Source organism: Nomascus leucogenys, chromosome 7b (assembly GCF_006542625.1).
Source record: "Nomascus leucogenys isolate Asia chromosome 7b, Asia_NLE_v1, whole genome shotgun sequence".
NCBI classification, from domain to species: Eukaryota; Metazoa; Chordata; class Mammalia; order Primates; family Hylobatidae; genus Nomascus; species Nomascus leucogenys.
The window spans coordinates 34,848,752-34,867,145 of record NC_044387.1 but is presented as its reverse complement, the minus strand read 5'-3'; the positions used below and the strand labels follow the sequence as shown (position 1 = coordinate 34,867,145).

The following is an 18,394-nucleotide window of genomic DNA, read 5'->3' as shown; positions in this document are numbered from 1 at the left end:
AAGTATCTCATTGTTGTTTATTAACTATGTATTTAAGTAAAGATTATTATCATATAACAAGACACTACTATCTTAAAATTATTCTCTCAACCCAAACCAATATTGTTAAGGCTGAGTTTCATTGGGACAAATATTTGAAAGGACTTTTTCTTTAAGACACAGCCATTGATGAAAATAATTTTATTCAAATCTTTGGAAATTATGACAAAGGTGGTGAGAAAGACATAATTTTTATGAGTATATCTGGCATATTAAGTTATTTAGATACCATATATTTAAGAGCTGTCTAAAAATTGTATAATAGAAATGCATTACCTTTCTATTTAATCATTAAATAACATTTATTTGAAACAACAGTTTAAATGTGCATTTTTTTCACATCTGTACTGGAATTTCCTTTCAAGACATGATTACAAGTCTTGATTCTACCTCACCAGAGTCTTTTGAGTTCGTGTGCATACACAAAGGAGACGCCGAGCCAAGTCAAGTCTGACCGCTGAAGCAGTTTGCCAATCTCAATCGACGCCTGAACTGTCTCTGGGTGTTAAGGAATGTTAAGAAATAATGGAGTAAATTATTGAAGACATTCTTTCTGCGTGAAATATTTGGAAGACGTCGTAACAGCTTACAAAATGTCATAGGACAGCGTTAACGTCCCTTCTCATCTCTGATGGCACGTTCCCAGTCCTTTCGTGTAGCTGATAAAGCGCAAGCCACTTTTTGTCAGATCCTTTGCATTAGTTTTGTTTGAGATGGTACAGAATATGCTGAAACAAATCATGATCAGTTGTTATTATGTGTAGGGTAATTCTACCTATTTGACGAGAACTGCTTCTGAAAAGCTTCAAACAGTTCATCTGCCGTTGGAAAGAGTGCATTGATTTAATGACGCCTCTAGAGGGCACTCTGCACTCAGTTCAGGTCGAAAATAGTTTCTAAGATTGCTTGCGCTTTTCCCCAAGGTTTTCATTTTGAATTTTGAGTTCCTGAGAAGGGGTATGGGTGTAGAGAATTTGTGGTGTACATGGGAGTAATAATTTTAGCTCATTTCCTTTGTCTCATTTATGTTAAAACTTTTTTAAAAAAATATGTAATGCTTCACAAATTTGCACTGCATCCTTCCATGCAGGCCGTGATAATTGCCTCTGTATTCTTCCAATTTTAGTATATGTGCTGCTGAAGTGAGCACAATTATTTATTCCTTAATAAAGTTGGTTTTTAAGTTGCAATCATTGTTGGACATTTATATAATAGACTTACATCCAATAACTTTCCTCCTATATGATCTATAGAAGCTTTTCAGAAACAGTTCTCATTTTATATATATGTAGAATTACCCTATACGTAATAACAACTGATCATTATTTGATTCAGAATATTTCGTACCATCTCTAACAAAACTAATGCAAGGGGTCTGACAAAAAGTGGCTTCTGCTTTATCAGCTATACAAAAGGATTGGGACATGCTATCAGAGATGAGAAGAGACATTATGTTGTCATATGTAAGCTCATTTTTATAAAAAATTGCAATAATTCATATTCATTCTCTTCTTCTGTGATCTTCATATGGATGTGAAATTGATGAGCCTGGAGTTTCTTTTTGTGCCAGAAATTAGGTAGGATTCAAAGAATTGATCAAATATGGCATACTTTCAATCTCAAAATATGTAACAGTAAGAATACATGATAATTCATCAAATAAAGTAGGAATTACTAACCTATACTGATGCAAATGTTAAAATAAACATAAATGGGGATAAGAAAAGGCTTTTCTTTACATTAGAATGCCTACTGATAAGTGTAGAGCACATTATCCCATTAGAAAATCATTATTTGACAGCCGTCATAGTAATAATCTCAGTAAGAAGTATCAATAGATGCTAAGACTGGTGGCTGAAAATTTGATAAGAAATGGGATCTTTACATAATTTCATACTCCCACCACCAAGTATGTAGTGAATACTAGGGGAAGTGTAAAAGAACAACGCTACATTGGGGAATCTTGGCAGGTACCACTTTAATCAAATGATCAAGGTTAAAATCACCTGTAATGAGAAAAATCCAAACTATGATCATATGACAAGATGCATAAAAAACGTTTCACATCTGTGATATTCTTGCCAAAATTATACAACCTGAGTCTAATTACAAGGAAGCATTAGCCAAAAGAAAAATGAGAGACATTCTACAGAATATCAAGCTTATAATATTCCAGAGTGTCAGGTCATGAAAGTTAAGCCAAGACTGAGAAACTGACCCAGATTGTAAGAGAATAAAATTTATGAAAACTAAATGTAATGTAAGATCCTGGATTGGAGCCTTTTTTATGCAAAGGATATTAATAGGATAATTGGCAAAACCTGAATGGGGTTTGAAGATTAGATGTAGTACTGTATCGATGTTCATTTTCTGATTTTGATGGTTATCTTGTGGTATGTCCTTGTTTATAGGATATGCATACTAAATCATCCAGTGGCACCTTTTTAAATTTTTTTTCTCTCTCACAAAGCAGACTTTAAACTTCCAATGGTAACTTATTTCCAAATGGCTGAGGAAAAAAATATTTTTGTGCACTTCTTAAAAATTTTTGATAAGTTTAAAATTATTTTATAAGTGCAAAAAAGCAATTAAAATATTAAACCTAAAAAATAAGATCTGATTTGATCTTAAAATTATCTTTTGCTCAATGTAGAAATTATTTTATAAAAATGAAATTAGCATTTCATTATGTAGCGGGAACTAAGATGCAGACCAATAAATCTTTCTTGGGGTTTACGAAATTAGTGCAAACCAAAGCAACTAAGATGATTTAGTTTTTGTTTTGTTTTTCTAAAAGGATGTGGAGGAAGAGCATTTGTGTGCATCGTATTACTGTGATGGCATATTCTAGCCCAAGGATTCTAGAAAATGAAATGAAATACTCTTACTATAATATTTAAAGTTCAAATAGTAAAAAACACAAAATAAACAAAACCCCTAAACCTTGAGTGTCTTCATCTTTGCTCTGCTTAATGGCTGGCATTTCACCTCCCTGTGGACTTCTCATAATAGACAAATAGGCTCTGTTGGAATCCTCAGATTATAGAAACCTGCCTTTGGAAATGTGAGTCAGTGCTAATATCCATGAACAATAGAAAAAAAAATGTACACACACACACACACAGACTTCTTCTCAGCAGGGTGCAGTGGCTTACGCCTCTAATACTAGCCCTCTGGGAGGCCAAGGTGGGTAGATCACCTGAGGTCAGGAGTTCGAGACCAGCCTGGTCAGCATGGCGAAACCCTCTCTCTACTAAAATTACAAAAATTAGCCTGGCGTGGTGGCAGGTGGCTGTAATCCCAGCTACTCAGGAGGCTGAGGCAGGAGAATTGCTTGAACCCCAGAAGCAGAGGTTGCAGTGAGCCAAGATTGCAGTGAGCCAAGATTGCGCCACTTCACTGCCGCCTGGGTGAAAAAGCAAAAAAAAAAAAAAAAAGACTTCTTCTCAATTAAGTCAATAAATATTTTTTAAAAACCTCTTTGTGTAACCCCCATACACCTTCAAAATCAACTGTCAGTATGCTCATAATTTTAGATGGGATTACAAAAGGAAGAAATGTGCATATAAATAAAGAATTTTTAAAATTATTCTTTAAACAACAGTGGTATGAGCCTTGACATCAGACAGCATCACATGGATTAAAATGGAATTATATCACAGCATTACCTTTAGCTAGAAAATTTGTAAAACCCAAGTATTATGGACCTTGTTTATTTATTTTTGATTATAGAGAGTGGACCATTTTTTCACAGGTGAAATGTCAAAAACATTGGGTTCTCTTTGTTTATTATAACATGTCAAACAATCGAATTCAGATGGGAATTAACAAGGGTCATGACAATGTAAGAGACCAGGAAATTAAAAGTTATTTGGATAAAATTGTTTGTTGTTCTTCATAATCCTCTTTATATGATTGACGTAAAAGTAAATCTAGTATTTGTAGTAATGTAGCTATACAAAGGCTAGAAGACAAATTCCTAAAACTGGGTAAGTTAGATTACTTGGCAGCAATGGCAAGTCTCACTATAGCTGGCATTTCAGAAATAAACTGACCAGGGCTGATAGCATTTGGTAGTAAGAACAGGGACCAGCAGGGAGTGAAGTGAACTGGTTTTGTGAGTGACGATAGGATGAATGGGAAGCAGTAGCATTCTGCTAAATAAATGACATTTACACTCAACGTTGCTGATGCTTGTAGAAATACATACAAACAAACAGACCTCCTGCCCAGACTAGTCACAGTGATGGCAGGATTCATGGAGCCAGGCACTGCATTAAACACCATATGCTTGATTTTATTCAGTCTGCAGAAGGCCCTCTTAAGGTGGAAACTGTCTCCCTATTCTTAGAGTTGAGGGAACTGAGACTCACAGAGATTAAGTAATTTGCTCACGGTGAGCTCTTAACCACCGCATTTACTCAGGAATAAATGATCCATTTTCTGTACTCAGAAATAAATTGACAAGGTCCACAATACTTTCTTTTTATAGCTTTTGTGTCTAAAACTAATACTGTGATAAAAATCCATTTTAAACCTGTGTTTGTAAATTGCTAAAGGTAAAGAATTAAGACAGATCAACTAGTGATAATGGTAGAGGTAGGTCTTTTTAATAAGTTTTTTCCTGTAATAAGTATAGTTTTTTTTTAAGTAAGAAAATAAATGGATGAATATAATATTTGGCTCTAAAGAGCTAAAATTCTGCAATTGGTATAGGAAGTAATTGTGTGTGGTTGACTATGTGATAGAAATCATAACAATTAAATGTGAAATTCCCAGTTTGGGAAACCAAAGAATTTATCACATTTATTTTTTTAATGGAATTACAAATTACCTGAGATATAAAGTATATACAGCTTTGAAGATGAAAAAAATTAACAATTGCTTAGTAATATACATTAATACCAAAGATAACTATAAATATTTAGCAAAGGCTCAACAAATGCTGAATAAATAAATAAATAGAAAAAACAAGTACTTTAATCTTTTGTATAAAGATTTTTATAATAATTGTTATGATAATACAATTTCAATGTAGAAAATTTAAAATAAAATTATGATAGATTTGCTTCTATTTCCTTTCTATTTATATATGTATTTTTAAAATTGAGATTAGAGATACAAAGTGTTTTATATTTTATTTTTTCTGATTAGTGTTTCATCAGTCATTAAAAAAATAAGAAACAAAATTCTCCTTCTTTTACTCAAAGAACCACGGGTAGAATAAGAATTCAGTTTAAAGCATTTAAGAACAAACACAAATAGACTTGACTCAAAGTCTTAATGAACTTAAATACAATATGTTAAATACATCAAAAATGGGAAAAAATCAACTAGAAAGCAGTGGGCTATTTATCAGTGCAATATAAAAGTTGTACTCATAAATAACAAGTAGATAGCTGCTAAGAGTTAAGAAACTTGTTGTTTAGCTTAACTGTTAAAGACTTTGGATGTTCTTACATGAATGTTCTCTTTAAGAACACCTAAGTCCTGCCGGGCATGGAGGCTCATGCCTATAATCCCAGAGTTTTGGGAAGCCGAGGCGGGTGGATCACCTGATGTCAGGAGTTCGAGACCAGCCTGGCCAACATGGTGAAACACCTTCCCTGCTAAAAATACAAAAATTAGCTGGGCGTGGTGGCGGGTGCCTGTAATCCCAGCTACTTGGGAGGCTGAGGCAGGGGAATCGCTTGAGTTCGGTGGCAGAGCAGAGATTGCAGTGAGCTGAGATCAGGCCATTGCACTCCAGCCTGGGTGACAGAGCGAGACTCTGTCTCAGTAAAAAAGAACACCTAAGTTCAAGCTAAAATACACATTTGAAGTATTTAAATTTTTTAAATAAAAATGAAGAATTGAAGAAAGTAATGAGAAAGAGATTATCTTTAACATGTAAATCAATTCCAAACCCAGCTGGAAAACTAAACATAAACAAAAAACTGGGAATTACCCAAGAATTCTGAAGAAATTTGGGGGCAAATTTAGAAATCCTCCTCTAAATACATTAGCCACCATGAAAGAGAAATGAAGATTTGTTGGTATTATTCTTGTTAATAAGGAGAGCCATATAAGAAAGTCAAAGTGAGCAGTGGAATGTCATGGTATAGATTCACTACTATTCAAGTGTTTTGCACTATGGAAAGAAAAGTTTCTGTAATGACAAATCTTGTTTGACTGAATAAATACACATATGAAAGATTCACTGATATTACAGGCAAAGGCAATTTTAAACATTGAGTAACTATGAAAATATTTGTCATGTTTTTAAAAATAGATCCTAGAAAAGAACAAGAGGATGTGGATAATAGACGTGTTTCTGTGTGAGTATAAATATTTGTTTTCTCTTAAGGACCTTGGCTAGGAGAAGTTTCATTCTTGTTTTTTTTAGAAATTACTTGTAAGGGAAAGTAAGCAATGACATTTTTAGGACTTTTCAAACCAAAATGCTAAAGCAAAAGGAATAAGCTACAGAGACAATGCACAAATTTATGGGAATAGGCTGAAAAGTAGCACATGTCCTTCATTGGAAAGAATTGCGTTTAGAGAAGAAAATAACCCAAAACATATGGATTTGATATATATAGCATAAACTTTCTGGTGCAAAGAGGTTTACAAGGCATTTAGATTGTTTGCTTATGAAATCATTCTCACAGAGCTACAGTGCAAAATTTCTTAATGACTAGATTTTATCATTCATTTGGCAAATAACAATTGAGCACCTATTATGGGCCAGATGCATTTCTTGGTGGTGAGCATATTATGTCAATGAACAAAACAAAAAAAAAATCCCTGTTTTTATGGAGCTTACATTTCAAGGTTTCTGTCAAAAACAACAAAAACTATAGCATTATTTTGCCTCTAAACAAAGTTGTAGTGAATTTACCCTCAACTTCCTTAATAAACATGGCCTGAAAGATCTAGTGAAGGCCAACTCAACTGATCAAGAAGATGGGTTGCCTTAAGGCAAAATTTTTAAAAGTTGGTTTATGTGTCTGGAAAATATAAGTTCAAAGACAGTGTCAACAAAATCATACAATATGTTATGAGAACAAGCTGTTCTTTCAAAGTAATGATGGCCTGAGCTGTCATAAAATATACATATAGCTCTGAGGTATTTAAAATTTTTAAATAAAAATGAAGAATTAGAGAGGATAATGAGAAAGAGGCTGCCTTTAACATGTAAACCTTTAAAAGAGATCTTTGAAAAGGGTATAGATCCTTTTTGATGGCCAGAGATACAAAGTTGTAAACAATTCAGAGGAAGTTTAGTGAAATCCTAAAACCCACCAAACAAACAAAAGGACTTGAGAAAACTCAGATGTGACATGGCAGGTTCAGTTGAAAGCATTGAGCAAGGAGAAAGAGGGGACAGATAATTCGAAACAAAAAAAACAAAGCAAAACAAAAAACAAAACCAGAAAATTTAGGGAAACCTGGGACACACTCATGGAAATGGTGGCGATACAACTTCAGGGAACTGGGAAGGGATGGATGCTAGAGCTGGGAAACCGTTAGTAAAGTACTGATAATATCTAAGCACACTAAGCTTCAAGATATACCTATAAAGCTAGTTGTTACTTAGACAGCAGTTTGCACTTAAAAGAAGTCGGACATGAGGTCTATAAGAAAACAATATTACTATGTTTCTAGCCCAGAAATACCCCTTTCTGGCAGACGTAGATGGGCAGGAAAAACAAGGTCTTCAAAGGCCCTGGTTATGAGCAGGGATCAATGAATGGGAGGAGGAAGTGACGCCTGGGAACTATTGATTAAAGATTTCATCTCATGACAAGCTGAGAGATCTGAGATTAAGCTTATCACTGAATTGATCTTTATCTCCCACATTCCTCTATTCTTCACTGGAATTAAGAAGAGTGTATGCGCCAAGCTTCAACAGCCTAAGAAGAATGGCCTGGAGAAGAGAAGCTGATCATGTAAACACAAATTCACAATGCCCAGAAGAGAGGCATCATTCTCTTGGTACCCTCAGATAAGAAAGGAAACCAAGGAAGCCTAATCTTTTCAAGTGGCATCAGAGTAGGTAACTTGTCAGGGTAGGTACCTGAGGATGGTTGTGTAGGTTGCTGTGTAAGAGCACATGGCTTAGGAGCCAAGGCTGGGATACAGCCCATTCTCTACTTGCCCAGCCAAGAGACCTCGTGTGGGGCTGCATATGCCCAGAAGAAAGAATGCTTTTTTCTCAATTACACAAAGGCACTACGCAAGCTAGCATTGCCCTGGGAACTGCATCCCCTCAAAAACCACGGTCAGAGGCAGAGCCCTTCCCTGTCAATATTGAGATGGCATTTGGCATTTCTTTCTTTTGTATGTTGCAACACTGTGACCACGTTCACTCGGTTCCTTTACTGCCCCCAAATGGGCACAGACATGCTAAAGGAGCTTCCTCTTGCCTTGGTTCTCACCCAAATAGGCAACACCAACCACCCCTGAGAATGCTGAACAATGGGTTCACTGAGACAACTGCAGAAGAGTTTCAACAGAGATGCTACAAAATTACAAATTCCCTTTTGCATAATCCACTAAGAAGAGGAATATTAACAGTCCAAGATTTCTCAAAAACTTTATAGTAGGGCCCTTAGTAGACTTTATTTAGACACAATGTCTCAAAACTGTACCTAGTTAGAACTTGTCAGGCCGAGGGGGTTTCCACACTTCTGAGCAACGTTTTTCATCTTTACGCAGAGCTTTGACAGTTGGCAGCTGTGGGGTCCCTGGCAGTCTCTGGATTCATAGAGACCCCTGAGCACACATGCCCTGACCAGCGGACTCCTGTGGTGCTTTTAGTAATCACCAACAAACTGCTGTCTTTTCCTATGATAGAACAATCTAGTTCAAAGAGAACTGTGGCAAACACTTACTGCCAAAGCTATTGGTTTAATGATCCTGGAGTTACTGCCAGTAATCAGGCACCTTGGCTACCTTTTTTTCAACAGATTCTTTGTTGTTGTTTATTTTTGTTTTAATTTCCTCAGAGAGCTTTTTGTTCCTTTTTATCCAGCAGATTTCTGGAATCCCAGCTCAGCTGGCCATTTCAAGTCCTCTGTTCAGGCTCTGTTAAGAGAACAAACAAAACTGTACTGGAAAATCACTTATCATGGGTAGAAATAAACCCGGAGGGAAGTGTCACAAAATGAAACTGGCTTTTTGGATCTGCTTGGTGAGAATGAAAGTAAAGGTCACTTTTTGGTAAGATACTCTGAATATTAGCAAAAGTGGAACTGTGTGCTGGGGAAGAGAGTAGGAGTTGAAGGTCAAGGGGAACTTTGGTGGCTGCAATAACCATGATTAATTTATGAATGGACTCTAAGCTATGTAAATGGATGCTTCTGATGAGTCTGGATGAGTAGGGGGCAGGAAAGAAAGTTTTGAGGTATGAGGAAAGTCCAGAAAACGTGCTAATTAAATGTTCCATGAAAGGGGACAACTGGGTGGCCATACTGATGCTTTATTTAGTGCTTGGAAGGACCACAGGAGGGCTTACTGCAGAAACCATGAGGACGTTCTATGCAAGATGGCGTGTGGTCAATGGCTGGCTTCTTACAGAGCAGCAGGCTCCAGAGTGGAACATCTGGTTACTAGGCATTGTTTTGTATCTCATGTGTTTAAAATTAGTTTTTAAGCTTTATATTGTATGTCTCAAAATCAAACAAAACTCTCAAAATAAAAGACAATAGGTTTTCTAAGAAGACATAAATATGGTTCTACAGCATGAGCATCATGATTTTTGCCTTAGGCAAATTTAGAGCTAGAAAGTTTGTAAGAGTTTTCTAGCTAAACCTATCTAGCTTCATGCAATACATGTCTGCATGTTGTTCTCCCAGGCTTGTGTCATGATGGGAAGAGCCCTGGACCTGGAATCAGAAGAGTTGTATTCTAGATTAACCAACTAGATATGATTTGGGCAACTACTTAGCTCATTCATTTGTATATAAATTAATACACACATATTCATTTATTCAACAGTTATATACCAAGAATCTGCTATGTATCAGTACGTGAGGATCTCATTTTCCTCATATGTAAATCAAGGAAACTGCCTAAACTCCAACATTCAAATCATATAATTTATTTTACGTGTCACATTATTTTGAAGCATTGAGATAAAAATCTAGATCATCTCACAAACAAATGGAAACATATCCCATGCTCATGGATGGGTAGAATCAATATTGTGAAAATGACCATACTGCCAAAAGCAATCTACAAACTCAGTGCAATTCAAATCAAAATACTACCATCATTTTTCACAGAACTAGAAAAAACAATCCCAAAATTCATATGGAACCAAAAAAAGAGCCCACATAGCCAAAGTAAAACTAAACAAAAAGAATGAATCTGGAGGCATCACAATACCCAATTTCAAACTACACTATAAGGCCATAGTGACCTGACCAAAGCAGCATGGTACTGGTATAAAAATAGGCACATAGACCAACAGAACAGAATAGAGAACCCAGAAATAAGGCCAAATATTTAGAGCCAACTGATCTTTGACAATGCAAACAAAAATATAAAGTGGGGAAAGGACTCCCTATTCAACGAATGGTGTTGGATTAATTGGCTAGCCACATGCAGAAGAATGAAACTGGATCCTCATCTCTCACCTTATATAAAAATCAACTCAAGATGGATCAAAGACTTAAATATAAGACCTGAAACCATAAAAATTCTAGAAGATACCATTGGAAAAACCCTTCTAGGCATTGGCTTAGGTAAAGACTTCATAACCAAGAACCCAAAACCAAATACAACAAAAACGAGATAAATAGATGGGATTTAATTAAACGAAAAAGCTTCTGCACAGTAAAAGAAATAATCAGCAGAGTGAACAGACAATCCACAGAGTGGGAGAAAATCTTCACAATCTATGCATGAAACACAAGACTAATATCCAGAATCTACAAGGAACTCAAAGAAATCAGCAAGAAAAAACAGATAATCCCACCAAAAAGTGGGCATAAGACATGAAGAGATAATTCTCAAAAGAAGATGTACAAATGACCAGCAAACGTGAAACAATGCTCAATTCACTAATTATAAGGAAAATGCAAGTCAAAACCAAAATGTAAAACCACCTTACTCCTGCAAGAATGGCCATAATCAAAAAAATCAAGAAATAATAGATGTTGGCGTGGATGTGGTGAAAAGGGAACACTTTTACACTGCTGTTGGGAATGTAAACTACTACAACCACTATGGAAAACAGTGTGAATATTCCTTAAAGAATTAAAAGTAGATCTACCATTTGATCCAGCAATCCTACTACTGGATATCTACCCAGAGGAAAGGAAGTCATTATATGAAAAAGATACTTGTAGAAGCGTGTTTGTAGCAGCACAATTCACAATTGCAAAAATATGAAACCAGCCCAAATGCCTATCAATCAATGAGTGGATAAAGAAAATGTGATATAGATAGATAGATAGATAGATAGATAGATAGATAGATAGATGATAGATAGATAGATGATAGATACCATGAAATACTATTCAGCTATAAAAAGAAACAAAATGATGGCATTCACAGCAGCCTGGATAGAATTAGAGACCATTATTCTAAGTGAAGTAACTCAAGAATGGAAAAACAAACATCATATGTTCTCACTCACAAGTGGGAGCTAAGCTATGAGAACTCAAATGCATGAGAATGATAAAATGGACTTTGCGGACTCAGGGGAAAGAATGGGACAGGGGTGAGGGATAAAAGACTATACATTGGGTACAGTGTATACTGCCCCGGTGATAGTGCACCAAAATCTCAAAACTCACCATTGAAGAATTACTGATATAATCAAACACCACCTGTTCCCCAAAAACCTATTAAAATAAAACATTCAAAACAATCTAGGTCATCTGATATAATACATACACTTATTTATCAGGTTTTGGACCATGTATTTTCAAATAGTAGCCTGTTTTATTTTTAATGGATATTTTACATTATAGAAATACACCCATTTTAACAAGCAAACACTAGAGAACACAAAAAGTTAACAATATTCTTATGCTTCTTTCAGTTCCACTCTACTCTGATAATTAGTATTAACATCATTCTTCCATATTTGTCTCTGTGTTTATACAAATATAAGTAGAGTATATATACAATATATGTATATATATAATACACAAAATATTTTTCTTTTAAAAATATATATATTTTAGAAATTAAATATTTAATATTAAAACAAATATTGTATTATATATAACTCTGCTAACTATTTGGTTATTTTGCATTTATGCAAACATCTCTGAATATTCCATCAGTTCATACATATTGCTCTAATTATTTTAAATAGCCAAATAATATTTGAAAATTATGAATGGACCGAATTTACTTTGTGAAAGGAAAATAAATCTTAGGGCCCCAAATCACGAAGCTAAAGGGCAAAGTCAAGCTGGAAACTGCTTAGGGCAAACCTGCCTCCCAATCTATTCAAAGTCACCCCTTTGTTCATGGAGATAAATGCATATCTGATTGCCTCATTTGGAGAGGTTAATCAGAAAGTCAAAAGAATGCAACCATTTGCCTCTTATCTACCTATGACCTGGAAGCTCCCTCCCCGCTTCAAGTTGTCCTGCCTTTTTCAGACCAAACCAATGTTTGTCTTACATATATTGATTGATGTCTCATATCTTCCTAAAATGTATACAATCAAACGGTGCTCTGACCACCTTGGGCACATGTCATCAGGACCTCCTAAGGCGTGCATCCTTAACCTTGGCAAAATAAACTTTCTAAATTAACTGAGACCTGTCTCAGATTTTCAGGGTTCACAACTTAAATCATTTCTCTATGCTGGAATAGCAAGTTGTTTCTAATTACTTTTTCCTCTTGATGTCACTACAATTAATGCACAACAGAAATACCTGTCTAGATATATTCTTACGTACTAGTATTTTATTTATATAGAATAAATTTACCAATGTTAGATTGTTGAGTCCAAGGGTATGGACATTAAAACTTTTAATAGTGCTTCTTGGTTATTTTCTAAATTGGTTACAATAATTTTCATTTCTATCAGCTATGTGTAAGAATTCTTATTTTCCTACAACTGAAGTCAGTCCTAGGTGTTATTGGTATTTTTGCCAACCAAAAGAATTCCATTGTTTTAATTTGTATTTTCCTAATTACCAGTGATATTGATCATATTTCAGTATGTTCATTATTCATTTGCTTTTCTCTTCTATAATTGTTCGTTCTGGTTCTTGACTGATTTTTCATTATGGGTGTCTTTTCCCTTTCCCATTTGTAGTAGTTCTTTGTCTAGTTAGCATTTTAACAGGTAATAGGTGTCATAGAAGACATATAGAACAATGTAAGTGGAATCAGGGTTATGAGGTGTTAGCTGGGGAGATGGGAATTGCAATTTTAAATGGAGTGATCAAAGGTGGGACTTACTGAAAGGTGACAATTAAGCAAGGCATGAAAGAGGTGTAGTATGGGCCATGTGGCTTACTGGGGAAACAACATTCCCTGTAAAGGTAGCCAATGCAAAATCTGTAAGGCTAGAGCTTGTGTGGTTTTTCCGACATACAGCAAGAAGGAAAATACAGCTGGAGTTGGGGGAGTGAGAAGGGGAGTTGTAGCAGATTACACTAGAAAGGTAAAAGGGAGCCAGCTCAAGGAGGTTCGTGGGCATTGTAAAAACTTTGCATTTTACTCTGAGTGGATGGGGGTTTTCAGCAAAGGAGGGATATGATGTGACATAGTTTGGAAAGAACACTCTCGTTGGTAGGTTTAGAACAGCCTATAGGGAAGCATGGGTAAAGGCACTGAGACAGTTTAAGAAGCTCTTGAAATTATGCAGGCTAGGGATGCTAGTGGTTTGGACAGAATGGTAGTGAGGGATGTGGAGAGAAAAGGTGGGATTCTGGGCGTAATTTGAATTTAGCCAGTAGGAGGGAAAAGGGAAAGAAAGAAAAAGTTCAAGGATGCCTCCAAGTTCTTTCAGATTAAGAAACTGGAAATAATAAAATTGCCCTTTATTGAGACAGTGTATTAGTCTGTTCTCATGCCACTATGAAGAAATACCTGAGACTGGGTAATTTATAAAGGAAAGAGGTTTAATTGACTTACAGTTCTGCATGGCTGGAAAGGCCTCAGGAAACTTACAATCATGGCGGAAGGCGAAGGGGAAGAAAGGCACCTTCTTCACAGGGTGGCAAGAAGGAGAAGCGCCAAGCAAAGGGGAAAGGCCCCTTGTAAAATCATCAGGTCTCATGAGAACTCACTCAAAATCATAAGAACAGCATGGGGGTAACTACTCCCATGATTCAATTACCTCCCACTGGGTCCCTCACACAACACCTGGGAATTATGGGAACTACAATTCAAGATGAGATTTGGGTGGAGACATAGCCAAACAATATCAGACAGGGAAGATCAAAAGAAGAGCAAACTGAGACTAGTCTTAGGAGAGTCTTACCTGGGATGCCTTTTAGACTTCTCAAGTAGACATGTTGATTAGGTAGATGAATACACAAGTCTTAATCAAAATGAACCTTTTGCTAAACACTTTGCGTGTGTTATCTCATTTAATCCTCACCTTAACACAATTAGGAAGGAGCTGTTATTCCCTGATCCTCAGGTAAGTTAAATTTGATGATAATCAACTTGTTCCTTAAAAATAATCTATAAATTATTCATTATTCTCACAGGAATTTTATCATAAATTTATTGTTCTGACTTTTAAAATATAAATGTATTTAAAGGTGTTGAGATGTTACATTTGTATACATTTTGTGTGTGTGTGTGTGTGTTATCTTTTCTTTTCTTTTTTGAGGTCTCCCTCTGTCACACAGGTTGGAGTGTAGTGGTGCAATCACAGCTCACTGCAGCCTCAGCCTTCCATACTCAAGAGATCTTCCCACCTCAGCCTCCTGAGTAACTGAGACCACAACAGCTGGGACTACAGGTGCATGTCACCATGCTCAGCTAATTTTTTCTTTTTTTGTCTTTTAATAGAGATGGGGTTTCACCATGTTGCACAGACTGGTCTCAAACTCCTGGACTCAAGGGATCCACCTGCCTCAGCCTCCCAAAGCGCTAGGATTACAGGTGTGAGCCACTGAGCCCAGCCATGTTTTATTTCTTGCACTAAGCTCCTGAGGGTACAGAGCTATCTAATTTTGAATTCATGGGAGTTGTACATGAATTCAAAGGTCAACTTTTCCATTTAAAATAGAAATAAGTTCAGATGTAGACTCCAAAGGGCAAACAGCTAAGGCAAAAAAATGTGATCAGGTAGAGGAAAATGTTTTCATTGGAAAAAAACAGTCATGGAAGATCACATTAGTGAAAATATAGTATGTGTGATCTGGGGTTCTTTGTTTTGTTTTGTTTGCTGTTTATTTGTTGCTGTTGTTAATGACTGGAAATTGAAGAAGAAAGAGGAAGGAAGCCTGAATATTCAGAGAATTGTCCAGAAGTACAGAAAAAAAGCCTCAAGAGCAGTAATAAACAATGATCAATGACATATTTTAACTCAAAGCATAAAATAGACATTAAGCATTGACAGTTGTAAAGCAGAAACTTGTAAATTAAAAAGAGCAACTAACAAGTCCCAGGAAAATCAAGAAAATTCCATTAAGTTTAAATCTATTAAAGTTTTGTAGAAACCAGGATATGTCAATGAATGATTTATAATAGTTAAATGTTAATGGATTATGCAATTAATTATATGTAGATGCTATATCTTTAAATCTTACTCTCTGTATTATTTCATAATTTCAGTGATGTTTAAATGCTTTATTTAACTACTTTAACACTGACTTAAGGTATTCGTTAATAAAAACAATAAGCCTGTAGATTTGGGGCATGGCAGCCACACAGAGGAGAGCAATTTAGACAAGGAGACCAAAAATTTGAAACTGCCTTTACAAAAACTGTAACTGAGCAAACTATGACAGTGAAAGAGTTCTGACCTAACTGACTCCATCTTGCTTCCAACCTCCAAGCTGACCTTGTTCATTCCTGGATGTAGGCCAAACTAACTTTGGGAAGAATTTAGTTTATAGTTTAACTTTGAAACAAAGATGATAACAACCTGATATGGTTTGGCTGTGTCCCCACCCAAATCTTATCTTGAATTGTACTCCCGTAATTCCCATGTGTTACGGGAGCGACCCAGTGGGAGATAATTTGAATGATGGGGGTGGTTTCCCCCATACTGTTCTTGAGGTAATAAATACGTCTCATGAAATCTGATGGTTTTATCAGGGGTCTCCGCTTTTGCATGTTCCTCATTTTCTCTTGCTGCCGCCATGTAATAAGTGCCTTTCGCCTCCTGCCATGATTCTGAGGCCTCTCCAGCCATGTGGAACTGTAAGTCCAATTAAACTTCTTTTTCTTCCCAATCTCATGTATGTCTTTGTCAGCAGCAGGAAAATGAACTAATATACAACCCTTTCCCAAAATAAACCCCCTTCTACCTGGGGACCAGACTGCCTCTATAGGACTAATAAATTATCCACAGAATTAGAAATTATGGTTTAGGAGTCATGCAGCCAGAGACATCAAGATTCGAAACCTCCCCAGTTGCTCCTAGGGATAACATCACTATTGCAAAACCCAAGAGGAGATATTTTACAGACCCTGAACTCAATGTGTCGGCTGGAGCCACCCAGATCAATAAACTGTTCATCTGGTCTTGTGGCCCCCACCCAGGAACTGACTCAGCACAAGAGGGCAGCTTCAAATCCCTATGAGTTCATCTCCAACCTAACCAATCAGCACTACCCACGTCCCAATCCCCTACTCATCAAATTATCCTTAGCCCTGATCCCTGAGTTTTCAGGGAGACTGATTTGAGTAAGAATAAAACTGGTCTCTCATTCAGCTGGCTATGCCTGAAATAAATCCTTTCTTTATTACAATTCCTCTGTCTTTATAAATTGGTTTTGTCTAGGCAACAGGCAAGGAGAATCCATTGGGCTGTTACAAGTGGATGTGATATAATAAAAAACATATTATTTGTCTCTGGTTCCTGGCACAGAGCTTCTGACACCCTTGGAATTTCTTAAGTGATAGGAATGACTGTCTCTTGTTATGTTAACTATACAGTCCTCTGGACTACACCTAAGTTTGTGCTAATGAAGTCTGTCAGGGTGGAGTCCATGGAGAGCTTCAGGGCGGGGCCACCAGAAAGATCAAATTTGTGATTAGAAGGTAAGAACTTCCAGCCCCATTCCCCAATCTCCAGGAAGGGGAGAGAGCTGGACATTGGGATGTAAATACTCTTTTAAAAAATTTTGTGTCTACTGGGTTCAGTATGGATATGTATACTCTTGAGCAAGGAGATTTGGAAAGCTTCCTGGTTGGTAACACATTGATGTGCTGGGAAGATGGCAGGTTTGTTAAGGGCAAGGATGCTGTGTGACAGCATCCCCATGCCTCACCTTTTGGATTCTTTTCATCTGGCTGTTCCTGAGTTGTATCTTAATAATAAACTGGCAACATGTGTTTCCTGAGTTCTGTGAGTCCTTCTCATGAATTGCCAAACCTGAGGACGGGGTTGTGGTAACCTCTGAATTTGTAGCATGTTGGTCAGAAGTATGGGTGGTGACTGGACTTGTAACTGGCCTCTGAAGTGCAGGCAGTCTTGTGGGACTGAGGCCTTAACATGTGGGGTCTGTACTAACTTCTGGTAGTGTCAAAACCGAATTGAATTATTGGATACGTAGTTGGCATGGAGAGTTGTGGGAAAAAAACTATGCATTTGCGGTCATGAAAAAAATGTCACACTGGGTATAATGGATGCTTAAATGAACTCAAGCAAGCAGCATTATTCCTAGAAGGAATAGTGAGCCCAGAGGAAATAATTAGGCTCCAGATTAGCCTTGTAAATTCAGACCAATAAAGTTATGGCAAATATCACACATACTTGTACCTCTGAAGCTCCATTAAACAAATACAGAAGATTCAAGATCTTCTATTTTTTTATTCCAAATAGGAAGAGATAAATATCAATTATATTATCTTATTGATGTTTTATTGATCATTTTAGTTATGCAACTTTTATTCACTCACTCAACAAATATTTATTGAAGTTTACTACAGGCCAAGAACTATTCTAGGTACTTCTTATAGTATATTTCTTACTGTAAAAAACTAGTTGGTGGCACATTTTTTTGGTAATGTATAGAGTTTTGCTGAATTTTACATGAGTGCTTCTAAGAAAAGAGAAAATTATTAAAATTTGAAGTATTTTTAAAGATTTAGAGTAAATGACTTACCTAAGAAGTGTGATTTGAACTCAGGGAGTCTGACTCAAGAAACCACACTCTTAACCACAATACTGATTTTAAATGGTGTCATTGAGATAGTGGATGCTCTTCAC

General features: G+C 36.3%; 1 protein-coding gene and 1 non-coding gene across 3 annotated transcripts in view; both read right to left on the bottom strand.

Annotated features, from left to right (window-relative positions):
- The window catches only part of TNIP3 (TNFAIP3 interacting protein 3), a 96,817-nt gene that overhangs the window by 61,234 nt on the left and 17,189 nt on the right, over positions 1-18,394 (bottom strand). The window lies entirely within an intron of this gene.
- On the bottom strand, positions 1,083-1,189 carry LOC115836134. The gene has a single exon (XR_004031132.1). It is a non-coding gene; the product is annotated as a U6 spliceosomal RNA (small nuclear RNA).